The sequence below is a fragment of the Parasteatoda tepidariorum genome, chromosome 2 (genome assembly GCF_982258835.1).
Source record: "Parasteatoda tepidariorum strain Cologne lab strain chromosome 2, Ptep-v5.0, whole genome shotgun sequence".
Classification (NCBI taxonomy): domain Eukaryota; kingdom Metazoa; phylum Arthropoda; class Arachnida; order Araneae; family Theridiidae; genus Parasteatoda; species Parasteatoda tepidariorum.
Window position 1 is genome coordinate 119111401 of NC_141756.1, and position 14250 is coordinate 119125650.

The 14250-nt window shown below is 31.2% G+C and overlaps 1 long non-coding RNA gene across 1 annotated transcript; it reads right to left on the reverse strand.

Moving 5' to 3' along the window:
• Positions 1–285: 285 nt before the first annotated feature.
• On the reverse strand, positions 286–12252 carry LOC147816120 (uncharacterized). Its single transcript, XR_015431043.1, has 3 exons — positions 12178–12252; positions 4199–4258; positions 286–342 (listed from the first exon to the last, which is right to left on the reverse strand). It is a non-coding gene; the product is annotated as an uncharacterized LOC147816120 (long non-coding RNA).
• Positions 12253–14250: the final 1998 nt, after the last annotated feature.

The window sequence follows — 14250 nt, forward strand, 5'->3', positions numbered from 1 at the left end:
ATTGTCAGTTGAATATATTATCGAATATCATAATTCTTTTGTTTTTATTCTTAAGAATTCTTTAGAATTATTTATTTACAAGATGCGTTTGAAATACTCATAAGTAAATTATGACATATGAGTAAATTTGAACTTTAAATGATTTCAATTTTTGTTATTGCTCATAACCTTTCTTCCTCTTTGCCCGAAAAAGTGAGCAAATCCCAAATGTCTTTCCCACTTGAGGTGCTTTCGTTACATTTGAACAGCCTGAAAATTTATTTAAGCACTAGAGTTTAATTCTTACCAGAGCTATGATGAATCACAAAATACTATTCTCTATCATAAAGACAACATCCTGTCCTATAAAATTCAAAGTAATCAATAAGATATGAATAAGATATCAGCCTTTTAAAAGAATAATAAATTTACGACGCATATGAATGTGGTCACTATTACTTAATTGTTCAAAGAAAATTTTTATTACAAAACTGTTATATGAGTCCGATTCTTTCCCATACCTCTGTCATCCAAAGTTAGCCCCTCAATATAAGGATGAATTATCAGTCGCCACCGGCCACAGGGAAACTAGATATATAAAAAATGGCGATTAAGCGAATGCTTGCCATTAGCCACCTGACGCTACTTTTTTCGGCCAAAATTGCGCCATGTGCTTCAAAATCAGCAATTTCGACTTTTTGTATTACGCAAGAAAGGTGCTATTTTCACCGAAACTTTTACTCCACGCATTCTTTTTGTTGTTGTTTCTAATGTCACTTGCACATACCAGTAGCCTGCTGGGTGTAACTAAGCGAATTTTAAAGCAGAAAGTGCGTTTCTTGTTTTTCAGTAGCGCCATTTACGGCCAAGATTGCGAGTTCAGACACACAGCTCATAGCCCGTTTAAAGGGTGGTTGCACTCATACATCCACAGATCATAATTTTGACCTGAACCAGAGAACGATCTATTCCAATTCAGTTCTCCCAGAAGTATATTTTGTGATGGAAACATGGATGGTTCAGTGCTCCGACAGATTTAACGTGCACCAGTCACCATTTACTACTCGAGGAGTCTTTGGCCGGCGGGGATCGAACTCACGACTACTTGCACAAGGGCCCAACTTTCTACCAACCAGGCTACTCCATCCACCCACGTATTCTTTCTTTCGTGGACGTTACAAGATTTCTAAATAAGGTTTTAATGGCGAATAAAACTTTTTTTTTTTTTTATCTTCTCCACTTGCAGCAATGCGAAAAACTGAGAGTTGCAGTGTTAAAGGTTTCTTTTAAGAATTAAAAAAAAATTTTTTTTTATTAGAATTATATTCTAAATTATTGTTTTCAACGGCAATTTTATTCAGGCGCATTTTTTAGGTGGTTTTTTCTAGACTTTTTCTATCGTCGCTTTTTTCTAAAATTTTCGGCTTTTAAGTTTCGCTTTAAGAATTAAGAATAATTTTTTCTTCATTTTTTCTCATCAAAATAATATTTATAAGTTTTCGATTCTGTATAACCCTTTATGTACCGATGGGACTTTTACGCCCAACTAATATTATTTCAACAAAGCATTAAAACGGAACAAAATATTCCATTGGAACTTGTCTGTCCCTGTAATAGGACTGTCCGCTTATCATGATTATTAGTTCGTTTACCAAGAGTTGGCACTTGGCTCCGCCTTCATCACTTGGTATCCGACAATACTATTTCGCTATTTTTGGAAGAAGGATGTGAAAAATCCAGAACAAGGACCATAACTTGTTAAACCACAAAAGCTAAATTTTTCTTCCAAACGATAGCCCACTAATTTTGGAATCGTAATCTAGAAATCACGTCGTTACGATGACAGTAGCAATTTTTTTTCGATAGTTAAGCAGTAAAAAAATTTTACGACCAAAGAAGTTTCTGCTAATTTATGACTTGAAAATGACAAGTTTGAGCTTTTTCAAGCGTTAGGTCATTGTAATAATACGTTAGCCCAAGAAAAATCATCGTTAGTAGTCCAACTGAAAAAAAAGTTGTACTTAGCTTACTTTTGACATAGAAATGAAAAGCTTAAATTTTTCCATTAAACATTAACTTAGCCTGAGGAATCATTAGATCAACAAAAGTTTTCGTTAATCCAAATAACAAAATAAGTTAAAGCCAGAACAAATGTTTTCTTCGTTTATGCTAGAGAAAACACAAGTTTGATATTTACCTTCAAACGTTAATTTATTGTAAGAAAATGTTAGCACTATGTTAGCAGAATAAACTTTTGTTAGCCTTACCGTTAAAACGTTTTCACGATTTTCTGATCTAATTACAAATTTTAATTTCACTTCCAAGCGCTAGTCCAGTGTAGGAATTTGTTAGCCCAACAAACAAATTTGGCTTTATCTTCATCAATTAAAAGAAACGGCCAAAACTAACTTTTGCCAAACCTTGGTCAAACCAAAGTTTTAGTAAACTTTTCCATGTATAAACCACATATGTAAAAAAATTCAAAATAAAAAGTAATATTTTTAAAAACCACGTTTTAGTAGTGGAGAATAATAATTAAGAAAAAAATTGAAAAACGAAAAACGTGGGGCGCATGAAATACATAACAGTAATGTTATATTAGTGTGTGTATGTGTGCTCTTGAGAATATGTGTATGTATATCAGTAATTGTAATTGTATCTGAATGTGGAATATGCTTTTGTATATGCATATATATGGGGATATATATGTGTCTGTGCATGTGTATGAGTAAGAAAATGTGTATATGTATGTGTATATGTACTGTTATGTATTTCATGCGCCCCACGTTTTTCGTTTTTCAATTTTTTTCTTAATTATTATTCTCCACTACTAAAACGTGGTTTTTAAAAATATTACTTTTTATTTTGAATTTTTTTATTTTGAATTTTTTTATTTTGAATTTTTTTTATTTTGAATTTTTTTATTTTAAACTATGATTTTTTTAATTTTTAATTTTTATTTTATATTTTTAAAAAATTATTATTTTTTAATTATTATTCTTCACTACAAAAAACGTGGTTTTTAAAAATATATATTTTTATTTAGATTATTTTTCTTAGTCAAGAGTAGTCAAGACTACTACAAGGCCACTACTAAAGTAATAGAACTTTTATTTTAAATTAGGGATACAAAAATCTTTATAGAAAAACAATACCTTTACGACTTTCAATAGTTTTATGCTGATGACAACCAAAACAATCTGGAAATGAATGAGGAAAAACTGGATCCTACCACGTGATTTTTCAGTCAATAAAAATACTCCGACAACAGAAATCTTTTCACCTGACACGTAATAATTTGAAATAATGGAATCGACAACAAAAGACAATATCGAAAAGAATTTTTTTTTTTAAATTTTAATTTTATTTTACTTTGCATGTCTTTTTTCTCTTCATTTTCATGCATTGTCATCCAATTCTGAACTGTGTGCTAAATTTGAAGTTTGTAGCTAGTCGGGAAGTTAGTTTAAAATCGATTACAAAATTCCACCCGGACAGACATACACGAAGGCAAGTTTATATAAACGTGGTAATAAAATAGATATAGCGTGAAAGTAAATAAATCTTTTGGCAAGTCAACTAACACTGAGTAACAAACATTTTTTAGTTAACTTTTTGCTTAGAAAGTGCAATGTTTCTTCTTAATGATAATGCTATAAGAAATCGTAATTCGACGTTGGTTTGATAAAATTTACAGACTGAAGTACTTTTTATCCTTCAGATTTTACACATTTGTTTTGGCCATGGCATTTGAATAGTTATAGACGAGGACTTATTCCGAATTTTTCTTTGTGTCTCAAGCTCTCGGAAGTTTATACTAAATTTCTCTTGGACGTGCTGAAAGCTACAAATTTAAAATTTGCCTACAAACGTTAAATTGTTTTTAGAAAATATTTAGAGTTGGTAACTCAACAAAAATTTCTATTAATTCTCCACCTAAGACAAAAAATATTTAACTCAAAAAGTTTATGCAAATTGTTACTTAGGAAACACAAGTCAGTATTCTACGTCCAAATGTTAGGTATTGTAATAATTCGTGACCCAAGAAAAAATAGAGGAAATTTTAGTGTCCTGCGTCAGCATTACTTATAGCTTTCTTCCCTCATTGTCAGAAAAATAAGCAAACCACAAATTTTAAATATATTTAATACATTTGATTATAAAAAATATATTTGAGCATCCTGAAAATTTCTGAAGCAGGAATTTAAAAAATTCTTACCAGAACTATGATGCAAATGAAAATATTTTTCTACAGATCTTTCTCTTGTGAAGACATGTTCTGCAAAAGGCAAACAACGAAATAAGTTATCAGTATTTAAAAAGGAACAATTAAAATAATACTGCCAAATTTACAACACTGTTAATGTATATGTGCATAATGTATTATGTGTATAATGCATTTGAGTATTGTTCATTTTATTTAATTTATAACGGTCGTTGAACAGCAGACTCTATTTTTTGGGCTTCGACCGTTAATGTTCAACTCCGTAGCTTTGTAATTTTGAACCCAATCCAGAAGACAAGGGAACTCCTAGATCAAATATTGGGAGAAATGTTTGCTTTCGTGGAAGGCTTTTTGATGGAATTAACATGCATTTGTGTTACATGGAGGGGAAAACTACGAAAACTTCTCACGATTAGCCTGATGGCAAAAGGACTAAACCCATGATCCGTCTACCACTGAGGATATTTTACGTCAGCCCTGTGGTCGGTGCGAGACACGTGCGGAATTCGTATAGACTAGCCATCGCTTTGAACCCGGTTCACCTCATTGGAAGGTGTAAGCTCTATTCCCTGAGCTTGAAAGAGAACATAAATACTGAGCCCCTTTGATTATATGGACCCATACTTCCCTTTCCTATACTTCTTTCTATCAAAGTTAGCCAGCTAGGCAAAAAATATAATTATTGCGAAACAACTTTTTGCTAAATTTTGAACGAGAGTTTTGCCACCAAACTCATTTTGGCAAGTTCAACCTACCAACATAAGGAACTAGCAAATACAAGTTTCAATTTAGCCTATAAATGTTAACTAACCCATTAAAAGAAAACGCTAGCCAAACAAGCATTTTCGTTTTCTTTTTTATTAAATTTTTCTTATATCCGTCGCTTAACAGCTGATCCAATTTTGTGTTTACGACTACTAATGCTCATTTCCGTAGCCTTGTAATTTTTTCCCAATCCAGAAGACAAGGAAACTCCTGGATCAGTACCCCCAGGGGCATTGATTTGTTATGGGAACATGAAGAATTTTTCGACTCGACAGATTTAACGTGCATCAAGTCACCATTTACTACACGGAGAATCTTCGGTCGGCTGGAATCGAATCCACGACCTCTTGGACATGGACCCAGTGCTCTATCAACCAGGCTATCCCGACCTCAAGCACTTTCGTTTGGTCAAAACAGATTTTAGCTAACTAGTAGCCACATATTAGAGTTTTGAAACCAAACAATAGTTCATTGTACAAAATGTCATAAGGTCAAGTGAGTTCAACAACATTTTTGTTAACTCACAAAAGAAAAGAAAAAAAGATGCAGGCAAAATAAAAATTTTATTTATTTTTTTTTTTTTTACCCAGAAATTACAAAATTACGTAAGGCTTTAGGAACTATCAACTTCAAACGTTAACCCGTTAAAGAAAATCATCAGCTGAACAAAAATAATTTTTTGTCCACGCACCAAAAAATTGGCCGTAGTGTGGTTTAACTAATTCGTTACATTGGAGTCAAAAGTTTAGATCATTACAGTAAATCATCCTCCCAACAACTTCATGATCTAGTAGCCATAAAAGCTTTAATTTTAACTTCAAACGTTAATCCACTGTAATAAAATTGTCAGCATATGCTAGCTAAATTAAAAGCTTTGGTTGAAAATTACTCTTAATGAAAAATATGGCCAAAACAAGCTAATTTTTGACTAAGTAACCACTAGTTAGAATTGTAAACCGAACGTAAAGTATCGTCGGCCAAACAAAAAAATTTGTGAGTTGACCTTTAAAAAAAAAACGTTTTTTTTCGTTTATTTTTGACGAAGACAATTTGAATTTCGTCCCCAATTGAAGCTCTTTGTACAAAATAGCAAAACTACACCAGCTCAACAAAACTTTTCGTTAGCGAGCTCGCCAACAAAATTAACGGTCGAAGCAAGCTTTAGCTCCAAAAATATTTTAACTTATATTTGACAAAAAAGTTTTAATTTAACCATCAAACTCAAGACAGTTATGGAAAATTGTTGATCAATGCTATTCAGACCTTCCAAAAAAGTAATGCTAAAAACAAATGTTACCTATCTTTTGTTTCAAAAATATTGAAAATTGTAGCTAAATGTAGTGATAGCTAAGTAATAGTCCAATAGCTAAGCAATAGCCCGATCAAGTTCTAGCTAACCTTTGACAGAGAAACTACTTCCAAGAATTTTACTATCTAGACAAGAACTAGAATTTTACTTCCAAGCATTAGCTCTTTGTAGAACAAATGCTAACAACAGACATTGCTAACAAAAATGTTCGATAGCCCCATCCACCAGAAAAATTATTGGAAACAAAAAGAGTTATTTAATTTTGCGATAGGAAATTAAAATTTTACATCGCAATAACAACTCACAGACGAACATTTAAATCATATGATAGTCCAACTAAAATTGTTGTTAGTCGGCCAAAAATTGCGGAACTAAATTTCAGCTAATGCATTACTTAGGAATCATAACTTTAAAAATTAGCTCATTGTAATAAATCGAATCCATTATGGATTAAAATATAGATTTAAAGAATGGATTTTGGCCAAAACGAGTTTTGGATAACTTTTGCTTTAGAAAGTTTGAATACTGCCTCCAAACGGTAACTCATCATTACGCAACCTTCAAAAAATAAGAAATTTCCAAAAAAAGATTTTTGCTAACTCCGGACTTAAAATCCACAAAATTTGATGCCGCTTTCAAACACTAGCTCATAATAGAAAATCATTCGCCAACGGAAAACAAAGATTTTTGTGTCTTAAAAACTTGTGCACTTCTCATTCATATTATTTTCCCCCTTTATCAGTAAAAGATAAATGAATCAAACATTTCTTTTCATCCCTTACACGCTTTCGTTTTACTGGGTAATTCAAAATAATTATAGCGATTACAAACAGCTATAACTATTTATTAAAAAAATAATTTATCGTTAAGATTAACATAGAATGTAGATGGAACATAAAAATTTCTTTGCGTAAGGCGCAGTGAAGTGGAATCCTGCGCACTCGAGTTTATTAGTGAAAACGACCAATCTAGAGTAGAAAACATTCAGTGTGTTAGAATTGAATTGTCATTCTGTTATCACAGTACAGGGAAGATTTCGACGGCGTTACAATCAAGAACCTCCAAATAGGAACAACATAACGCAGATGGCGTAGGATGTTTGTACAAAGGGAAAAGTAGCGGAATGCCACGTGTTTCAGCGGAAGAAGTTGAAAGAATTCTCCGCACGTATGAAAGAAGACCACGAAAATCGACGTACGAAAGCAGTAAGGAGTTACAAATACCACAAACAACGGTATGGGTTGTTCTCAGACAGAGGCTGCAAATGAAACCGTACAGAATTCAACTTGTGCAGCTATTGAAACAGAAAGACTATGGCAAACGTGTGAATTACGCTACGTTTATGCTGGAAAGCATGGGGAATGAAACAATGTCTCATTCTTAGCTATGAGGAAACCTTCCACACAAGTGAAAAGATTAACAATCGAATATGGGGTACGGAGAAGCCTTCCACTGTAATTGAACACGAACGCGACTCAGCGAAAGTTAAGATCTTCAGCGTGATCTCATCACTTAAATTGTATGGTCCTATTTTCGTCTAAGTGTTAACGTTATCTTAACATGCTTGAGGTATGGTTAATGCCACAGCTAGATACTACGGATGACATCTTGCTGCAAGATGGAACACCCTCACAAAGCACATTTCTAAATCAACATCTTCGAAATTGTTTGATCCGTCGAGACTCCAACGATGTTTTCTACTCTTGGCCATCGATATATCCGGACTTGACACTCTGCGATTTCGATATATAGGGCTATGTGAAAGACGGGGTCACATGCCCAAAACAATTGAAGAACTCATAGTCGCTCTCAAGGATGGCGCCAGACTCTGCCCGACAAGGGGTCAAGTCTCATCCGACAGGGGGGCTCAAACAAATTAATTCAAAATATTTAAATTAAAACGAATTTTATACTTTACATTTTTTTATCACAATACTGTACATTTTTTTCAATTGTGTTTCTAAGAATCTAAAATCACTAATATTGATACCATAATGTGCAGATTCCTTTTAATGAAAATATTTTTTTTTCTGTTATCGATATATTTTGTACTGTAGGGTGCAATTTAACCTACATTGTAAGCGTAAAAATTACTTCTGTAATGAAGAAAAATAGTTGTAGCAGTAACCGCTATTTCAAAAAATTTCTACGCTTCTTACTCTCATAACGCAAAAATTATTCGTTAATAAAAATTTGAAATTTCATGCACATTTAACAAAACATTTTGATATAAAATGTTACTTTATATACATCGATTGGCTTTTGAATCATTTAAATGTTTTGCAAAATAAAGTTTTAAGTACATTTTTTTGCATCCACGTATTCTATCTAATGATATCGTGCCCCGTTTTGAACGAAGTTCGAAATAGTTATGCCCATAAAATTGTAAAATTCGAATTTTTTTTAAATTGTTACATAGTATAATTTTACGAACAAAAAAAAGGCTATTTTAATCAGGGGACTCGATGTTAATATGTATTGTAAATAAATACAAAGACTTTTAAAATTTTTCCTTGCGATTCCTTTTTCTGTTCAAAGATGCTTTTAAAGTGAACATCTATGTCCGGCAAAATGCTAATTTCTCCATTTGAAAAAAAGAGTAAGTTCATCGGCTTAAAATATAAGATTCAAACAATATAGCTTAAATTTGTAATTATTTTTCAATTTACAAATTTTTAATTTGCGTCCGAGAAACGATTATTAACTAACTTTCATTTTTAAAAAAAATTGCCACACATGGCTGCTGTTTGTCTGCTTATGTTTTCGTTTCTCAGCAAATCTGAAAGCACACTTTCTACCAAGATTTCTGTTTCGCCTTGCCAAAACTTTTTACATATTGACATACGCCTGTAACGAATAACCTTTCACACAGTTAATTGATTATTGTTTACCACATGTCAACGCGAAACTTTCTTTCCTCTACGATTTAAATTTGCTTTCATAGTTACGAATTTTAAGTCACAAAAAATGGATACTAAAAATTAAGAAGTTCGGGGACCAAATTTCGAAAAATAAGAGTTATTTTTTTATTTCTCACGACTTATTTGACCGATTTTGCTTAAATTTTGTATTATGACATTGAAAATTGCAAATGATGAAAAAATTGCACACCTTACATTTCTTAAGTTTCTCGACTTCCCTTAAATAAAGTATTAATAAATTTTTACTAAAAGTTTCATTTTGCATGAAATTATCTTTTAAAAAAATTTGGGATACAGTGAAATACGCAAGAACTAAAGTTAACATTAAGGGGTCCTAACTTTCAAGCGCGTTCATGAAAAAACTATTAAAACAATATTTTGAACTACTATATTTTGTACTATATTATACTATATTTAAACTACTATATTTTGGGGGTCAGAAATCGGAATCCGTCGAAAATAGGTATGTTTAATCGGATAACGTTTTTATGTCTAATTTCCTAACTTAAAATATCGTTTGGACTAATTAATTAGTATATTTGATGTCACCCTTTCGAACCATTAAGAATGAGTCCTAGAACATGAAGATTCGAACTTAAGATTAAAATTTATTCCGGTGGATCCATTCATTTTTTTGCGCACTGTACATTCATTTGAAGTATATGTCAATATTGCTGATAATAGCAAAACAATTTTTCTTTTTCATATAGAAAGGTAATTTAACTGATAGTTATCCATATACATATGCTTTGATAATTTTAAGGATTATTATTGTAAGAGGAAAATAAGCTGAAATGATATTCACTTTCAATATTAATATCAGTAAATAGTAATAGCTTCGAAATAATAGTTCAATGATAATATCTCAATCTCGTCGTTTTGCTTTTTGATTGAATCGAAAAAATTTTCATACAATTGCAAAAATTTGTTTTTCCAAAGGTAATGCCATGCAAAAAATATAGTTTTTAATAGTTATAAGCTATTTAATATTTTTTTATATTTATAATATGCGTTGGAAAAATTCTGAATCCCAATTTCTGAAATCCCCGTGTAGTAAATGGCGACTGACGCACGTAAAATCTGTCGAGTCGCAAAGTCCTCCATGTTCCCATAACAAATCAATACCTCTGGGGGTACTTATCCAGGAGTTTTCTTGTCTTCTGGATTGGTTCAAAATTACAAGGCTACGGAGTTGAACATTAGTAGTCGTAAACCCGAAAATCGGGTCGGTTGTTCAACGACGGATAAAATAGCAAGATATAAAAATTTTTATACAATTTTATGGCAGGAAATTTTAAATTGTGAAATACATAATTTGAATAAAATCGGTTGAATAATTCGAGTTAAATAAAATTTTAACCAAACTGACTTTTTTAAAATTTGACAACTCAAACTAATTGATCGATTGTTCTGAAAGTTTGTATTTTGAAATTAAAATTGAATTAAAGTGTAAAAATATGTCGAACATACAATTCAATATATTTTACTATTATTTAATAAACTAATAAAAAATAACAAATAATTAAAAAAAATTATTTTTGCTTAAAAATTTGAGTATAAAATGTTTTCTGTAATTTTATGCAAACATTTTTCAATACACTCAAAAAGTTCTCGAGGGCTGTAATCGAAGAGTGAAGTTAAAATTAAAGGACTCAAACTTTCCAACTCTCTCTTTGCCATAACTTCAGACCATATCTTCCAGATTGCGGCTGTTTCCGCGTTTTGAAAATTAAAAACCTAAAACTATACACAAACTTGTGTGTTTATCCAGAACAGAATGCGCTTTTCTGTTCATTTTCGTCACTTAAAATATGGTATAGACTCTTTGTGTGTGAAAATATGATTCAATCAAAAGTAATCAAGGTGTTCCCTTTTTCCATTTCATGCACTGTACATAAAATAAGTCTATGAGAATCTGTTATGTTGATTTATATACATTTTAAGATATTGAATACGAACAGTTTAATTGTTTTTCTGAATCAATCAACAATCTTTTCAATACTAAGAAAATGATAAAAAAATAATAAATTAAAAAAATTTTGTTACTGTTATTCTTTTTTTCCGACTGCATATTTATTGTGTTGATTAAAATATAAACCTTGAATCCGAATAAGTAAATGATTCTCCTCATTTAAAAATATTAAAAAAAAGATGAAAAAATTTAAAAAAATTTATTTTATTCTTATATTTTCATTTTGCTTGAAAATTTCAAAAAGCAATTACGTGATTCCATAAACCATTGATAAAAACATTACGTAAAAAAGAATTCCTAAAAACGAGGACCTGCGTTTCTATCTATTCCTCAGGCTTTTGTCAGTTATTTCCCTAGCAAAGAGGTGTGATTATCCCCTTTCTCCAGAAGAAAGAATAGCAGTTTAAAAGATAAGTCAATTCGTCAATTTCACACATGTCTAATCGCATCCGGTCTCTAGTTTAACAATGTATGGGAAAAGTTATGGTGCAGTGAAACTACAATTACATAGAATTTGCAATATATTTTTCTAATTTTTGTTAATGATTCTTAAAAATGAATAAATAAAAAGTCAACTACAAAATTTTTTATTAGGCATTTGTAAATGAATTTTTGACTTAATTTAGAAAAAGTGTAATCAGACTATTTTCCCGAGAAGACTTTAAAATTTTCCCGACGGGGGGGGAGGCTGACCAAGCCCGACAGGGGTGCAATTGCCTCCCCCCTACTGGCGCCGCCCTTGGTCGTACCTACGTCGGTGACTGCACAGATGCTTCAGAATGTTTGGCGCAAAATGGACTACCGCATAAATGTTATCCGTGTGTTCCAAGGGAAGTCACATAGAAAATGTGTGACGCATGTTTATGAAATATTGAAGTTCCTTCTACATTCTGTGTGAATTTTATGAATAAATTCTTTTTCATTAAACAATTACAGTTTGTAATCGCTATATTCATTTTGAATTATTTGAAAACCCTACAATTGTTGAAATATAATAAATTCTTACCAGAACTAGTGGTTTATCACAAAATATCGATGAAGTCAATGCCATGCCTCTTCACAAAGACCAATACAACATGTCCTGTAAAATGCAAAGAAAGAATTATTAACATCTCTAAAGAGACACAGAAAGAATTAGTATTAATTTATACAAAGTTTATGATTATTACTTATTCGTTAGAAAAAAATATATGATTATGTGAAGCACATACACTTCCATACCTCTGATAACCAAAATTAGCTCTCTAAGAAAAATACGTGTTAGTTAATTTATGGCATAAAATAAGAAGTATAAAAATTTCTCTTCGAAGGTTAGCCCGTAGTAGGAAATTCTTAACCTGAAAAAAATCTTTTTGTTAACCGCTCACCAAAAAAGGTCAAATCTAACATTTGAGTTAGAGAGCTAGAATTTTGAGTACAAACGTTAGTCTTAATAAATAATGTTGAACCATCAAATGAAATAAAATTAGAGATAAATCACGTTTTAAACACCGTTTGACCTAGAAACCAATGAATTAATTTTTTTAACACGAGTGGTTCATAGTAGAAAATTGTCCATCCGAAATTTTCTTAAAATCGCCTTTTTTCTTAAGGAGCCTATTGTGGTATTGTGTTGTAAAGAGCCCGAGTGCCAAATTTTCGAACCAAAAGGTACAACTCCAAAAGAATTTAAGGCTAAAACAATTTACGAATTATATAATTACATAATAAAAGGTAAGTTATGATTTAAAGGCCACAAGTTTGATATTTCTTTAAAAAGTTCAAGCATTACACAAAAACGTTAGTACTATGTTAGCCCATCAAAGTTTTTTGTACAAAATTACCGATTTTTAGGCCATTAAATGAAATCAGTATCCAAATAAGAACATTTTTTAGATCACCCATCAAGGAAGATTTACGTCAATTAAATTTTTGCCTTACTTTTGATTTAGAAAAATTCATTTTTATTCCAAATAAGAGCGCATTGTGAGAAAGCGAGAGAACTTTTTGGTAGCACACCCGCCAAAAAAGTCATGACCGAATCAAGATTTAGTTAGGTTATGACCTAGAAACTGCAAGTTTGACCTTCGCTTTTATATGTTAACACATAAAAGGAAATTGTAGGCCAAATCAAAAAATTTTTGTTAGCAAATCCATTTAACGAAAAATATGACCTAAGTCTTAATTAAGTGCAAACAAGTTTGAATTTTATCATAAAACGTTAGTTCATTGTAGAAAATTGCTAGCCCAGAAAAAGTTTGTCCGCCGACATACCAAAAAAAAAAAAGGATTGGGAAAACAAGTTCTTGGTTATTTTTGACCAAGAAAATTTAAATTTCGTTTCTACTAGAAAATTTAAATTTCGATACATAGGTAGCAAAAGGATATTATCAAACATTAGAAAAATGCAATATAATACTGCGGTGCTAGAAAACGCGTTCAATCTGACATTCGAACTTTTAATATTATCGTTTTCATTAATTTTAGTCCAGCACCACTTTTTTGTGGAAGGGCATCCCATATTACTATTAAACAAAAAATTTTTAATGAAAAAAAAACAATAAATTAAATATTACTTAAGTCATTTTAAGCTAATTCAATTTTATGCCAGAAAACGCAAGATAATATTAGTGGAAGTAAATTTTGTTCTCAAACGATATAAAACTGGAAAAACTTTTTCAACTGTTGAGTTGTAACTTCTTCACGATTGATTACATCGCCATATTATTCGTGGTCCACAGCTAGAACTTCAAACTTCAAAAGTTTTTGTAATTTAGTAATTTTTTAGTAAACTTTTTAAATTTCAATGATAGTTACATAAAATATTAAAGTAGTAACGTATGTAGTGGTTTTTCTGTAGTTAAAATTCAGCTAGAAAAATAATATAATGCACTTCAAATCACGATGTGTTAGAGAGGATGATGTTGTAGAAACATTCAGGGTACTTAATAATCTTGACTGCTTAATCAAAACATTTAAGAATTAATTTAATGATCATGTATCTAATAAAGTCAGTAAATATTATGATTGTGTTCATTATTGACAATGAGTAGTTTGGGCGTAGTAGTTGACTTTTCCGTTAAAACGTATTTAGCTAGTA